Here is a 15,949-nt window from a genome sequence, read left to right as displayed (position 1 = left end):
CGACCCCATCTACATGCCCTACCCCCATAGGCATGGAGTTGACTATGACCAAAACATTCATGGGGATTTTGACTTTCCTAGGATATATAACGTAAATGCCTGGAGTCCCTAAGAATGCCTAGTTTTTAGAATAGAGGATCTCCTCCCATCTATTGATCGCTTTCTCGCGGATTTTTTTCTTGCTCGGATCCAGCTTTCTTAACCACATGTAATTATCTTAGGCTTATCAAATTCCTATTAATGCAAAGACCTACAGCTGAGGAAGCCCACCTCCCTCCACTCTTTTTTTATATCAACCTAGGGATAGATAGTAGAGCCATGACTAGATTAATGATGAGAGCAACCCTACTTCCCTCCTTTTGCCTAGAAATCTTAGAAGATATGAATGATACCCGCTTCACGAGGTGCAATCATCATATCTTGTCATCCACACTTCTGAAGGCCCGGACCGCTATTAAAGAATATCTACAAAGTCGTGCATTCCTATCCCAATGCTTGCGACCACCCCGTAATCCGGCCGAATGTGACATGCATTAGCCGGAATGCCTTACTTGTATGCAATTCTCAAAAAAAAAAGAAGAAGAAAAAAAAAAGCACGAGGGCTCACTTTGCTCACTGCACCTAGGGTTCACCCCTAGCCCCTCCCCCACTTCACGCTTAGGGCACATCAAAGGCAGGACTCCCAGACCTGTCCCCCTAAGTTTTGCACTGCACCTTCAATGACACACGAACTGGGTCCTCAAGTGTGGGACACTACCAAGGGCTTACCCAAGGTTAGACACATCTCCCAATTTCACTACACATGCAATTACACCACACTGCGAGACAAACACTGCCAAGAATTTTTCTCTGCGTCGAACAGTCCACCACTACAATAGCTTCAGGAAAATCTTCTGCATCTTTCGATGGTTGGATGGACCAACATACTTAAGGTAGCCGACCATGACTAAACCGAACCAAGCAAGGGGAAAACCCAGCGATGAACCCACCATTGACATAGATCTTGGAACCTCATATTCTCTAAATGATTAGAGATCCCCAAGTTCAACAACCGTCGCAGAATGGGAGCTACCACTCTGTGACAAATGCCGAGCATCTTCATGAAGTCTAAAGCATGCCAGAATCTCTCCCGGTCATCATTAATCAAACTCCATCACGTCTCATTCACAATAGCACCCTTTGATTGTGGTCATCTACCCACCAGTTTCATTTAGCAACCACCCCAATGCCATGGGACTGGCACTCAGCTAGGAGGGGGGTAATGTTTACCGCATCACAGAGGATCGGAAAATGGAGCAGAGGAGCGGAAAAATGGAAGAAGGAGATAACCGAAAGGGCACAGGACAAAGGAAGAAAAAGGTGCCCCGAATGGAGGTCAGACCCTAGAAAATTTGAATGATGACCTCTCCAGAAGGCCTCAGTGTCGCCCCGAGAAAAGAAAAGAGTAAAAGTGCACCATTAAATGTGAAGGCGCTCCCGAATCCTTGTAAAAGAGTGCCGGGCTCACTTCCGTGCAAATTGTATGCATTAGATGGGAATGGGATATGTTAGAACGATGGAAAATAGGAAAAGAGGGCCTAGGCTAATGGCCAGCCATGTAAAAAGTGGGGATGACCGCCCAAAAAGTAGGACATGTATATGAAGTTCAAAAGTGAATGAGAAGATCATTCTTGTATGTGGCCAAAGCTTCTTTTTCTTCTTCTCTTGTTTCTTGCCTTCTTGCTTGTACTTGAGTGGGGATTGAGGGAGTGTGAGGGAATGAGGGAGTGAGTGTGTGAGAGTGAAGGATTGTGGAGAAGAAGCTCCCCATCTTCTCTCTTCATCTTCTCATCTTCTCTTCTCTTCTCTATTCTCGCACGGCTATGGAGGATGGAGCTTGACGGAGAGGGCTTGAGGTTTCTTGAGCTTGCCACAAGGATCGTGGAGCCACCGGAGTGTAAGAGAGAGGAGGGAACTCAATTGAGCATCAAGGTAAGCTCACTACACCTGTAAGGTAGGCATTGTGCGCCGGCTATGTGAGAGGTAGCCATGGCCGCTCGGCTTGAAACGCTTGATCAATAAGCGGTCCGTAGGTCTCAGGGTAGAGCTCTAAAGCTCCCCTCCAGAAGTCAAATAGAGGAGTAGCACACAATGGATCTTTTGAGGAAAGCAAGGAGTAAGGCCAACCTTTGTATGGATTCAACTTTGTGTCCATTGGCTATAGTTGTAGTAGTTGGCCTAGGTTTTTCCAATAGCAATGAGGAAGTGTGTTATAATCCCATCCCTCATCAATAATGCATCAACTATTACTAGCTTAGTTGAAGTAAGGAATATTGTGGAGGTATGCTACCAAAATAACGGGCTCATCTCCCATTTATAAGCTAATAATGATAATAGCTTGGACATTTATAATTGGATCTGAGGAAATTGGTGTAGAGTGTGGTATAGGACGGTGTTTCTTTGCTACTGTTGCTCAAATTGTTCATAAAAGGTTTGTAATATACACAATAGAGGATTATTAGAATTCACCATGGGTGGTTCATATGAGGGATATTTGGTTGGGACCATATCTCTTTATTTTATGACTGTTAAAATGGCCGATGGGTTGGCCATCTAAGGTTTCTAGCTCAACATTCCTTGTCATGCTAATTACATGAATGCAAAAATGTCCAATGCCTCATAGTTTCAACTTTTTCTTATGGCCTTTGATTGAGTGAGGAACTCAAGAGTGCATTTTTTTCTAGCTTAACTATTGCCACCCCTCAATGTATCTATTGCCAACAACAAGAGCAATTGCCACCCCTTGATGTAACCATTGCCAACAACAAGGGCATGTACCCAATGAGTACCTTGGGCAAAATATTTAGATCTTCTACCTCAAGGTGGGCCATGGGGATCATGAATGTCACTATCTTGAGGGCCTCAAACCACTTCCACATATAAGTCTCCTCCCCTTTCTCATTGGACTACCCCTTAAGTTTCCCAAATTTTGCAAAGTCATGGCATGTATCATTTAGCATCCCATACCCCTTTTCCATCCTCTTCCATCAAATCTTCTTTATTATCCACTCCATTCCCACCTACATATGCCACCTTTCCTAAACCTACTTCTATAAGACAGAGCACCTTGAAATCCCCTAAACTGTCCCATGTTGTGATATAGAAGTGGTTGAATATGGATATGATCAAAGTAGATACACTCTGCTAGAAATTTCCCCCCTCTCCCCCTCAAGCACCCCCCTCTATAGGTTTTTCCAAAATACTCAAAACCACTATACTTGAGATTTACCTAACAATAAAATTCACGAGCCCTTCAAACCACAAACTTGATTAATATCACTTCACCCACCACTAGTGCACCCTTCCTCTTGGTTTCTATTCTCACAAGAGCATGCACACAAGTTGAGACCCTAACAAATTCTTCCAAGCCCATTGAAAGTTCCTCTAGGAATCCTTCCACTATCTCTATAGAAAACTTGCAAATTTCCCTAAGAAAACTCCAAGTTCCAACTTTGGTAGGCGAGTTTTAAGCAAGGGAAAAATACTCCCTATGTTTTCCAAGAAGGATCCATGATGGTTATACCAAAGAGAGTGCTAATTTAGCACCGAGGCTACAAGAAGGCTACAAGATTATAGAAAATGCTTTTTGACAATCCCATGAGCAATGATGTCATCCATCCTTAGCAACAACGATGGCCAAAGCTCTTGATGATTGGCCATCAAGTGAAGCTTTACTATACGAACTTTGCAACAATACATGGATTTACCTCTTCCTTCTTCAAGCTTGTGTTTTCAATTGTCTAGTTCAAGAATATGTGTGAAATATCCTAGATCAAGTCAAGGACTCACAATCAAGCAAATCTCCCCAAACTAAACACCAATACCTACTAGTGTTAGCTATACTTGATAATGAACGTCCATGTCATCATTGACACTCATAGCCAATAACTCTTGATAGAGATTAAAGGGCATGGGCATATACCATTAAGAGTGATAGAGTGGATAGTGGCTTAGGACTAAACATGATGACCAAAACCACACCCTTAACATTAGGACTTACGATTACTAGATCCACTTCTTTTTCCATTCAACTAGTATATCAACAAAGTAAAACCAAAGGGGTCTTTGTACACATATAAGACCTTCAATTCCATATGTTCTTCCTCATAGTGGGTATTCCAACCATGGAAGAATCATATCCACTACTAATTGGCCATCCACGGTTGTGCATAGCTAAAGTATGCTAAGATTAGGACACAAATGAGTTGTAGATCGACCATTTAATGGGCTAACAATGCTACAATTAGAATTCAAGGGCCAAGCTCTTCTTCTATCATGGTATATGAAGTTGAAGCTGCCACACACCCAACCAAATAGTCCCCAATGCTTAGATGATTTTGCCATTTTAGTTTAGCTAGGGGCATTTTCATGCAACATGGTACAAATAAGTGACCTTCCCCCAACCGCTCTATCAAATGAAAAAGAGCAACAATCTTAACACTATGACCAAGACAACCAAGATAAAGCCATGTTTGACTAGTAAGTGGACGAGCATATAAGATTAATCCTAAGTACGCATTAGAAGTCAATAAAGACTTGGATAGAATGCTTGATGTAAATATCATCAAGCCTATAGAAAACTCAAAATGGCTTGTACCTACTCTAATTGTTTCTAAAAAGAATGGAAACATCCAAATTTGTGTTGATTTTCGTGCATTAAACAAGGCCATGATTAGAAACAATTTTCTTTTGACTTACATTGAGAGAGTATTAGAAGACGTGGTGGTCCATGCTCTTTATAGCTTCATGGATGGCTTTAGTAACTACAACCAAGTAGCCATATATATAGGTGATTGTGCAAAGACCTCCTTTGTTAGACAATGGGGTACATTCCAATACAAGCAACTTGCTTTTGTGTTTTTTTTTGCCCTATCTGTTATTCTAGTCATTTGCTTGATAAGACCAAATACAAGTACTCTGCAACTGCACACAAAGTATTAGCCATCATATATGCTTGTATGAAACTTGGTCGTTATCTTTGGGGAAATCATTTCATCATTATTTTGGAATCATCAAGCTTTAAAATGTTTACTTAACAAATCTCAACCTCGTGGTTGTATTTGGGGATGGTTGCTCCTTTTGCAATAATATGTATTTGAGTTATGGATTTGTCTAAGAAAATGCCGCAACATGGTTGACCACCTTAGCCACATTAGAGTAGAGAGGCACAATTGCATAAGCATCTCAATCCCAATTTTTCAAACAATAAGCTATTTAGGATTACTTGCTCACTCTTCCAAGTGAATGCGGTATTCACTTGGTACAAGGATATCACAAACATGTTAATATATGGCTCATTGTTCCCACCCCAAGCTTCTACGTGGCACAAGCATGTCTTCTCGTCAAGAGCCAATAAAATCAATTGTGTGGTGATAGTTGTATTGTTCATGCCCAAGCATGATTCTTAGAAGATCTTGTGGAATTTGCCCATTCTAATCCTAGAGATAACCACAACTTAGCCCATGACACAACCTTTAAAATCTTACAATCCAGTCCTTGGTGACCTAGTTATTCCAAGATTGCAAGAAATATATTAAGAGTTATGATTCCCATCAAAGTGTGGACCTACGCCTACCAAAATGCATTACTTACCACTTAACATCTCTACCAACTAGTGAGGCCATCAAGTATATTTTGATCACCACTGACTTCATTACCAAATGAGTCAAAGCACTTTCCTCTAAGGTTACCACTAGTTCAACAATTGCTAAATTCCTTTACTCCTATGTGTTCTCTCATTATGGTTGTCCCTCAACATTATGACAGATCATGGCACACAATTCAATAATGCTGTCATGAATGACCTTCTTGTTTATTACAATATTTTTCACTAACAATCTTGTATCTATTATTTTCATGAAAACGACCAAGCAAAAAGTACCAACAAAACATTGTGTCACATCCTCCTTCACATGTCACTCATATCCATAACATTGGGATGAGGCTTTGCTTAGCATTTCATGGGCATACCATACAACCCATAAGATGGCAGTAGGTCACACACCTTTTCAACTAGTATTTGGCATGGAGACTGTCATGTCCTTTGAGTTTTGCTATACTTACACCTCACCTTCTACAATACCTTGACATCATGGCCCTACTGTATGAGCCCTCGTTATGCTTACATCATTTGAACAAGACTCACGTGCATGTCAAGCAAGTCCTCAATACAATCCAATAGCAATGTTAACCCTCAAACGAACAAGGTGGAAAAGATTGAAAATCTAAAGCAGAAGAGAAGGCCAAGGCAAAAGTGAAACAGAAGATGAAGGCACGCCAAGAAGAATCTGGAAACACAAGAAGTGCAGAAAAGTCCTAAATCAAGGAAAAATGCGCATGAGAAAAAGTGCAAGTTAATATTTTTGTAAAAAAAGCACAGGCCGCACCATGATTTATTTTAAGAGTGCCAGGTTCTCACCCATGCAATTTGTAAAGGTAGATGGGTGGTAGGAAGGAAGCTAGGAAGATAGAAGGACAATGGGAAAAAGGACCTAGGCCATGGCCGGCCATGTAAAAAAGGGGATAAGGGGATGACCGCCCAAAAGGGATTTAGGGTTTTGTATATAAAGTTGAAAAGTGAACGAGAAGCTCATTCTTGTGTGTGGCCAAAAGTGGCTCTCCTCCTCCTCCTCCTCCTCTTCTTCTTCTTCTTCTTGCTTGCTTGAGCTTGTGCTTGAGGGAGGAAGTGTGAGGGTGTGAGGGAGTGAGTGTATAAGGGTGAGGGACTGGGGAGGAGAAGCTCTCCATCTTCTCCTCTCTTCTTCTTTTCTCATCTCTTCTATTGTCTTGCTCGCGGCAATGGAGCTTGGAGCGTGGAGCTTGAGGATGGAGCTTGCTTGAAGCTTGCACTTGGATTGCGGAGCTACCGGAGTGTGCGGGAGAGGAGGTAACTCGATCGGCATGGAGGTAAGCTCACTACACTCATGGATAGGTAGCACGTCGGCTATGTGAGAGGTATCCATTAGTGCTCGGCTTGGAATGCTTGAAGCAATAAGCGATCCGTGGGTCTTGGTGGTCGAGCGAAAGCTCCCACAAGCAACAAAAGATATCGCATAATCAACACCTCTATGAGCTAGGCTTCCAAGTTGGGGACTTCGTTCTAGTCTTCAACACTAGTTACCTTGACAAGAAACCCAACCTAGTTCCAAGTTAGAAAGGATTGTACAAGGTCATGGAGATACTCTTTGATAGAGAAGTGGAATTGGAAACCCTTCATATCACATTCTTATCCTTGATAAATGGATCTCAGGTTTAAAAAAATATTGACCCAAATTGTAGTTACACTCTAAGTAGCCCACCTATATCACACATGCCCTCCACAACTCACTCAAGCCATTAATTCAATTGGAGGAAATAGGACATTGCCGCTGTGAAGAGTAAGAAGAGGTAAGAAGTAAGGGGTAGCCCTATTGGACAGATTCCCCAAAATGGAACTCTATACACCCCCATTCCCAATAATCACACATTTGTTGGCTGACCTACATAGTGGAAAGAAACTGCCAATCTACTAATGAGGAAAGCCCAGTCCATGGTGCCCTCTAGGAAGTCCCAATTGACCTTGTCATAGGCTTTCTCAAAGTCCAAGAGGAGCATTATAATATTTTGGTTGCTATGTTGGACCCACTCTATTATCTCAAAGAAAGTGAAGATGTTGCCCAATATGCTTCTACCCTAGACAAAGCACCTATCTATGTGTCATGAATGATATCTAGAAGAATGAGACAAAACTGGTTGATTATCATCTTTACTAGTGCCTTATTGGTAACTAATAGTAAGGTAATCTATCACCACTAGGTGAGCTCCAAGTGATCCCCCCTGGAGGAGATAAACTAGCCTAGTGGATAGGCAACCTAGCATCCTCTGTGAATTGAAGATCTCCTAGAATAGTTGTAGCAAGGAAGCCTTCACCTTGTCCTATTAGTAGTGAAGAAGTTCCTAGATAGCCCATCATCTCCTAGTGGGCATTTGTGCCCATCATTTTTTTGGAAAGAACAAAAGAATTGTTGCTCGGTGAAAGGCATAAGGAGCAACCACCCCATCTCCTCTATCATGAGGAAAGGGATACAATCCCATACCTACTCCTTGCAATAGAGCACCCAAACTAAGACAATCTCATCCTAAAAGCCATGTTTGTAGAAGTTGGTGGCAAGCCCCATCACTTGATTAGGACATATCTCTCTCCTATATTGTTCATGCAAACTATGGATCTAGTCCCCTAAGGTGTGGGGGTACTGCATCTAGAGAAACTCTATGCACATGGTGTCCCCTTTTTATTCCTAGAAAGTGGCTAAGGTGCAGAAACATGACTCTACTCTCCTATCCACTAAGCTCTCTAGAGTTACTCATGTCTACAACTTCTAGGCATGGAGGGTGTAGTCACAGGGAGACTCCTATAGCAACCTTTGGATGGCCACTAGATCTCATGTGGTAAGGCCCTCCATATGAGGCTACCTCATCACAAATCCTACACGACTCTCATACAATCTATGCCACCTCCTCTACAATCCCTTCATCCTATGTCTAATCCTTGGCCTAGATCTATATCTGCACCTCCTCACACTTGTAAGTCAAAATCCAAAATATGATATGACCAAAGGTCAAGGGCTGAAACAAGTGCATTTAGAGAGAGGAGGATTGGAGCATGATCTAACAATGTGGTTCATACCAACTATCCAACATGTGCCACCTCATGGATAGCTCCAATCCCCCACATAGAGCTTGCCCCACCTGATGGACAACCCTGCTCCCCCACATAGAACCTATCAAACTGCTCTAGTAGAATACCACCCAACTACCTATACCCCCAAGAGAGGTCCAATAAACCATCACATCTATGAAAACATGAGTCCCTTTAGACTTCCCAAGCTCTATTATAAACATGAAATCCAAGCCTCCTCTTTATCATCCACTACTCCTAGAAGTCCATACCTCTACCCTCTACCCCTCAAAGGTCTCCAGGTTTATGAAGTCACCTCCAACAATATAAGAGTCCTCCTTAAGAAGTCCAACCAAAATCTTTATCCATAAACCACCACATGCTTGAACCTTCATGGGTGCATATGCATTGAGGATTCCAACCCAAGAACCCCCCAATATCAAGCATTCCCCATAAGGCCCTACTTGCAACAATAGTCCCATGTTCCTGCACATGGAACAATAAGCTTAGGCCAATGGAAGTGCATACTCCTCCATTACAGCCATGAGTACTAATGGAGCACTCCCAAAAGATGTGAGCCTTATTAGAAGCACCTTCCCAACTTTATTGGCCTTGGAATGCCATAGCTTATGCTCCTAAAGAAGAAGGATGTCGATGCATCCTACTAGGGTTGGTCGTGACTTTTATTGGTGGACAATCAACTTCTTGGGACCTTGTGCTCCACTGAATTAGAGGTTGTTCATGTTCCAAGATGCTATATATATGCTCATGGGGGAACTTTACGATTTGCTAAACACACTCATGCTCATCGGCATAGTCAAAGGCAAAGAAGATGCGGAACTTGAGGACATGCATTGGTGATTCGTAGCTTGTTTATGGGGTGAACTCCACTCCCCCATGGCGGCTCATTGGCATAAAAGGGGGATTAATGTTTGCACCTTGAATGGCTAAATGTGCCTCTAAGGGCCATGCTATCATGTGAACCTTTGAGACCTAATAATATTGGGTAGCCTGGACTAGCGACCACTCGATCACATCCGATGGTGAGCCTTTGAGACTTGATAATATTGGATGGCTTGAGTTACCAATCATTCGATCGCATACAATGATAGGCACCACTACGTTGTGGCATGAATGAGAATGTTGAGGTGAGGAAACCCTACACCAAAATGCCAATTGACTTTCATCATAAAATTGGGCTACTACTTTGATAATAACTCTATCTCTACCTCTCCTAGCCATTGTGATACATGCTTTATCACATGTTCTTATATGACATCCACCTAGGCCTCAAACTGTCCACCAATGTGGGAAGACTAGAAGTAGTAGTAGTTCTGTCCATTCGGAGGAGCCAACATGTGCATCTTGCCATTCAGAGACTTATGAATCACAAAGATTCCCACCTCCAATGGAAGTGAAAGCTCCTTGTGACTCACAACTCTCATATATGACCAAGGCTCTCAATGATTAAAGTATTGTAGCAAGAGTTAGACGTGGCAAGGAAAGGTATACCTTGTTGCAAGTAGTGATTTTTTTTTTCAAAGACACCTCTTCGAAAATTGATCAATATTTGGTGACAACATCCTAAACTCAAGAGGTACCTTATCATATGTTGCTATATATTTTTGTATGAACATTTGTGGATATCTATACTTTTCCTCTATAGAAATAGCCATTTTAGGCGATCAAATCTCAATTTTTATTCCCAAATTTTCAATATTAGATGATCATTATGATTTTAGGGTCTTGAAAATGACTTGCTTTTCGCCCATTTTATTTGGGGAACCTAAATCTTTAGCCTAAAAAGTGGAAATTCACCTAAAAGAAAAACAATGGTTGCAAGTGGGCATACCGATTTGGGGGGGGGGGGGGGGGGGGGGGGGGGGGGGAGGATACTAGTATCAAGGGTTGGGATAGGTGTGTGGTGTCTAGCAAGTGAGAAGATGATCTCCTCTGCTATGGGGTGGATTGTGGGGAGGTGGGGGGGGATAGGGGTGGTTTTTTTTTTTTTTTGTGGGGGTGGTGAATCGGGGAGGGAGCTGGGGTGGAGTGGACATCATCTAGTACACCCGTTCATGGCTAGGGCAGAAGGGGGCATACTCCACTATGGGGTGGGTTGTGGGGAGGTGGAGGGAAATGGGGGATGAGGGTAGGGCTTTTTTTTTTTTTTTTGAGGGAGGGGTGTGTGTAAGGGTAACGGCTTTACCTACGGATGCACCTATATATGGAATAGTAGTCACTCAAGATTTGCTTGGGTTGTGCTTCTACATGTGATTTCCTAGGCTCCATGGTGAGCCCTCACATGTGTGACATCAAAAGGTGTAATCCTAAGACGTGGCTCAGTGTTATATCTTTCTATATCATGAATACAAGCATTCCATATATTGATATATCTTATGCGCCTTTCTTTTGTGCCATTTATGTACCTCATGATAGGTTATGACTTGAAGTCCCATGAAGGTCCATAGCACTTGGTATCAAAGTAACTCTTGTGCAAAGTAAATTGGCTCGATAAGGGAGCAAGCTCACATACACAAAGAAGATCCTAGCACAATATGAGTAATGGTCCCGATATGACACAACACGACATGACGTGACATGACACGACACAATGTGATGCCCCCCTCCCCCTTTCTCTCGACATGATACCTATTGAAAAGTGAAATTTCACCTAATGTGCTAGCAAAGTTGAGAGGTAGTTGTAGTGTGATAGGGATGCACAATATACCATTCAAAATGACAACTGGAGTGAACTGAAGCTATGAAAGGACAATTTTTTTAGGAGGAAGATGAGCTATGTCACTGGCTCAAAACCTCATACAAGAAGGAGATGTGGCTCAAACATGTGAAGCAAATACAGACGACCATCAAAGAGTTGGAGAAGACTCACAAATGAATCGAGGGGGTGCACAATTTGAAGGAGAAGGTTAAAGAGCTAAATGAGGATCCAGAGAAGGTTGACTACCAACTAATCACAGTGTATCAGAGAGCCAACAAGTTGTCGCAAGTCAAGATGGCCGGAGACCTCGATATGAAGCTATAAGGAGACATCATGTTAAGGTGGGACTAGGAAACTCTTTGTGAATTTGAAGAAGCCAAACGAACCATACCTGAGTAGATGAGAGCCGAAAAAGTCCAAGAGTTGAAAAATGGGATGAAGCTAGACAAAGAAGAGTAGAAAAGCCAAGAGAAGCCAAAGAAGAGCAAAGAGAAGAAATAGGTAACATGTAAAGATGAGTTACGAAGAAGAAGAAAATGAATACTGGCAACAAGGAGCCAACTATTATCTTGAAGACTACTATCAAGGAGTAGAAGAGCTTGAAGGAGGCTACCTCGAAGATTAATACCCAATGATTACTACCTAGAAGAAGGTGGATACTACTACCCTAAAGAATGCCCCATCGGCTACCACCCAAGAGAAAAATACCTCTACAACGACTGCCCTCCAAAAGGAGCAAAGTGCTACCCAAACAAATGCCAACTTGAGGGAGTTCAAGAAGAAGGAGAAAAGATAGAATACTATGTGAAAGTGGAAGTGTTAGCTCAAAGATAGATGAGATCATGGATTTAGGATATAAGAATGAAGATGAAGATAGGTGGATATGTGAGAAGGATGAGCCCTTGCACCCATAGGTTATAGCCGAACTTGAAGATGAACCAATGTTAGAGGAGACAGAGTTTGAGAAGGGGGAGGAGATGCCTGATACCAATCAAGAAACACCTTGACCCAGGAGACAAAGTTTGAGAAGGGGGAGGAGATGCCTAATACCAATCAAGAAACACCTTGACCCATTGATATTTAGGGTGAGGCTAGGATGGTGCCCTCCTTTGAGGCACAAGATGCCTTTGTTGATGAAGATGATGATGAGGATATAGATGAAGAGATAGACTTGGAAGATAAGAATGGAAGGGTGAAAGCACCTTGGGCAGGATATCCGCTACATGGAGCCAATACTTCAACATTAGATGATGAGATAGGTAAAGAATAAGAAGAAAAGAGAAAAGCATTAGAAGAAGAAGAGGAGTAGGAAGAGGATGAGATCGACCCTGATATTGGAGCATCTTGTCCCTAACAACATGAAGAAGAAGAGAAGAGTGAGGATGAGGTCAATCCAGATCTTGGAACACCTCAACCTTGATGAACTAACCCCAATAAATTCACTAATGATAGGCTAGAAAGAGAGTTGAATAAGATAATCATAAGAATATGGAAAGAGATCAAAGAAGATGATAGGAAAGAAGAAGAGAAAGATTTGCTAGATGGAGCCATTGAAAAGATAAAAGAGAAATTAAGACAATAAAGGAGAAGAAGAGATAGAGTTAGCTAGGAAGAATGAGAAGGAGAAGATAGAGCAAGATGAAAAGAAAAAAGTAAAAGAAAACAAGAAGAAGAAAGTTGGGAAGAAGAATGATCAAATAGAAAGAGATGAAGGAGCCAATCTAGTTGAGAGAGTGTGGAGAGCTAGAAAAGCAGAGGAAGAAGACACAAAGCAAGAAGAAGTTAGGGTAAACCAAGAAGAGCAAGTCAAGATAGATCTAGCCATGAAGGCCAAGGAAGAGAAGATGTACAGAGAGTTAGACTTAGATGAGAAAGAGAACGAGAAGAAGAAGGCAAAACCAAATGCTAAGAAATGAAGATAGGCCGCTAGAGCTAAGATGAGAGATAAGCATGAGGATGCCTCCAAAACCCCCCCCAAGCTAAGCTAATGGCTAAGGATGAAGCAATCCTTGCTTTTGATCCAAGGCCACATCCCTTCCCAACCAAATCAAATCAAAGTTGGAATCAAGTGCACTTCAACAATGAAGTTATTGGCTATGCCTTTGAGCCTGAAGAGGCAAACGCTTATGAGCTTCGACAAAATGAGTTAGTGGATGAAGCCTCAAAGAAGGGAAAGTGTGAGGGAGTGCTTGCAATATGGGCTAATCAAGATGACTTAGTGCTATGGAAGGGAACCTTGTTGGTTGAGTATCAGAGAACTCTCCAACTCACTCTTAAGGTGAACATCTTTGGACTATGGAACTCGTTGGGACTATACTCAATGCTGGTAAAGATTGAGAGATCAATGTTCAGGCCACCCAATCCTGTGGATTCATGACATGCTAAGTGCTTCACACATGGGCATCACCCCAAAAGACAACTTGATACCTCTACTTCTGATGCCAAGAATCCAATCTATGTGCGATGACTAAGTCCATACCCCCCAAAGAACTTCAACTCAAAATGAAACTAAGAAGAGCCAAAGAGGTGTCATGCACCAAGACTGAATATTTTTTTGTCATGGGACTTTCAGTCTAAGATTTGAAAGTGGATGATTGCCTGTATCTTGTAGAGTTTTATGCATTGCTTACAAGACATGAGGAGGCGCTTATGGGAGACTTTATTCAGTGCATGGACTTAGCTATCAAGAAAACTTAAATGTTCGAAAGTCATCTATATTGACAAGTCAATAGGATGTCTTGGTAAGAGGCTACAAGTAACTTGATATAGGACTTAGGGGCGGGCAACTTATAAAACCTTGGCAATGGGGAGAAAGCGAAGTAAAGTGGAGTCTTTTGGGAGCAGCTAATGTGGAGAAAACAAGCTTATTTTTGCTAGGTGGAGGGTTTCTCTAGTCATGGAAAAAAGGGGGAGAGATAGAGCATGCAAAGGGAGAAAGAAGGGGAGGAAACATATCTCTAACATCAGGGAAAGCAAGGGGTGTATGTTGGCAAGAGAGATAGAAGTTCTTTGTCTTCTTCCTTGCGGGAAGCTCGCTATCCACAAGGTTTTCTCTATATTCTATTGATACAGAGTGCATCTATGCAAAGGATTCTACCCTCTATGGTCAGGGGATGCTTTGTACTTATCAAAGACTTTGTCTTTAGAGGGTTTGACGTAATTATTGAGTACTTTATTACTACTATAATAAATAGGAAAAAGAATGGATGAACCACAAAAAATAGGCCCATATACGATTTCCTCCATCATCAATCACTTCTACCAATTGGTATGGCTTTCGAGTGATTAAGGCAACACTTGACACTTGTCAAGGACATAATTTAGAGAGATTTCAAAGTAGATTAAATGCATTTATTTGCCATTATAATAAATAGTAGAAACAAGATTGAAGTACCAGATTTAGGCTCATGCAAGGTTCAATAAGATATTGATTTGTTCATATTCAAGGTTAAGATATATATTGGACAATTGGTTTTGAGTTGATCAATTGCCCTAACAAGGGTTGAATTGATCGGGTATTATTGTACTTGGTAGTAGTACAAAGGCCATGTATTTGTTTTATTTGGATTGTGATTTGTTTCTCCTTTCTCTTATCTTCTTCTCTTTAACTCTTACATCTACATCTATAATTCTGAAACCCCCATGGTTCCGACTTTCTTCTCTTTATCCCCTAACACTGTATGAAAAGACAAGCTAAACTAACTGATTTGTCTAAATTCAAGGTAAACAAGAAAGATCCAGTAAAGAGGCCAAAGAAGATAGCCAAGTACTTGACTTGGCTATGAGGGCAAATCATCTTGGCAAGTGAACCAGGAGACCCAAGTCCCCAAGGCCCAAGGCAAAAGCTCAAAGAAAGGGAGAAAGAAGCAAGTCAATGGATTGCCTCCCTTAAGGTGTGGCACAACATCATGGAGATAAGCAATCCAACACGCCTTGACCCTAACAACACGACTTGGGTTGCGCCTACTACAAAGCTTGGTATACAAAGCCATAAGAGCCAAGCCAAACAAAGTTAGGACTTTGAAGCCTCCACTCCTCAAATGTAATTGAGTCAAGGGTGGACTAGAATGAAAAATAATAAAGAAAAAGAGTCCAGATGGGTAGACATTGGCCAGCTTGATAGGAAAAGCTATGTTAATACCCCAAGTTGTAGTACAACAAACACTAACTGGCTTGATAGAAAAGGTTGTGTTAAGACCCTGCTAATGAGTTAAGTCCTAGACTGGCACATATTGATCAACTTAATAGTATGCGATGTGTTAAGATCCTGGAATGAGTCAAGAAAAGTGCCCTTAGATTGTTGAGGACAGTAATCCATTGAGTGGGGGTGAGTGTAAGGGTAAGGGCTTTGTAAGTTTGTCTACAGATGCATCTATAAGGGATTAGTAGTCACTCAAACTCTACTTTAGTTGTGCTTCTACATGTGATTCCCTAGGCTCAATGGCAAACCCTCACATGTACGATGTCAGGAGGGTGTAGTCTTGAGATGTGCCTCAATGTTGTATATTTCTATATCATGAATACAAGGATTCCTT

The 15,949-nt window shown here is 41.7% G+C and overlaps 1 protein-coding gene across 1 annotated transcript in view; it reads right to left on the bottom strand.

Annotated features, from left to right (window-relative positions):
• The window catches only part of LOC148036034 (metal transporter Nramp6-like), an 89,178-nt gene that overhangs the window by 32,150 nt on the left and 41,079 nt on the right, over positions 1 to 15,949 (bottom strand). The gene's annotated exons all lie outside the window — the stretch shown is intronic.

The sequence above is a fragment of the Lygodium microphyllum genome, chromosome 5, assembly GCF_053477565.2.
Source record: "Lygodium microphyllum isolate KBCC chromosome 5, Lygodium_microphyllum_v1.1.10, whole genome shotgun sequence".
NCBI classification, from domain to species: domain Eukaryota; kingdom Viridiplantae; phylum Streptophyta; class Polypodiopsida; order Schizaeales; family Lygodiaceae; genus Lygodium; species Lygodium microphyllum.
This window is presented reverse-complemented; position numbering and strand designations above follow the sequence as displayed.